The sequence below is a fragment of the Curcuma longa genome, chromosome 20 (genome assembly GCF_044706935.1).
Source record: "Curcuma longa cultivar G26 ecotype Majalengka, Jawa Barat chromosome 20, ITB_CL_G26_1.1, whole genome shotgun sequence".
Classification (NCBI taxonomy): Eukaryota; Viridiplantae; Streptophyta; class Magnoliopsida; order Zingiberales; family Zingiberaceae; genus Curcuma; species Curcuma longa.
Window position 1 is genome coordinate 81,441 of NC_133880.1, and position 414 is coordinate 81,854.

Genomic DNA, 414 nt, shown 5'->3' on the forward strand with positions numbered 1-414 from the left:
GGTAATAAAATTCCCTTAATTAGTCATGTAATAAAACCCAGTATAGTATGTAATCTCCCTCCAACGTTGCCGTGAGTTGATTTCGATGCTCCCTAATGATCCCTGAGCCTTAAGTAAAATTCCTCTTATGTCTTTAACAAGAATTATTTACTTGCACATATGGTCCAAGGTTTGCTATACATTGGAGTGGGTCCAAGGTTCAAATCCTTGCCCCTCCACATTTTCTTTCTTTTTTTTCTTTCTAGCAAAACCTCCATGGGACCCATTTCAACCAATATTTTAGACCTATAAATTATTAAAGTTCAAATTAGTATTTTATACTAATTTTATACTAATTTCCTTTCTTATCAAAATTAATCCATCATTTATAAATAAATATCCAGAAATTATTGAAGGAAAATTTCGGGTATTACA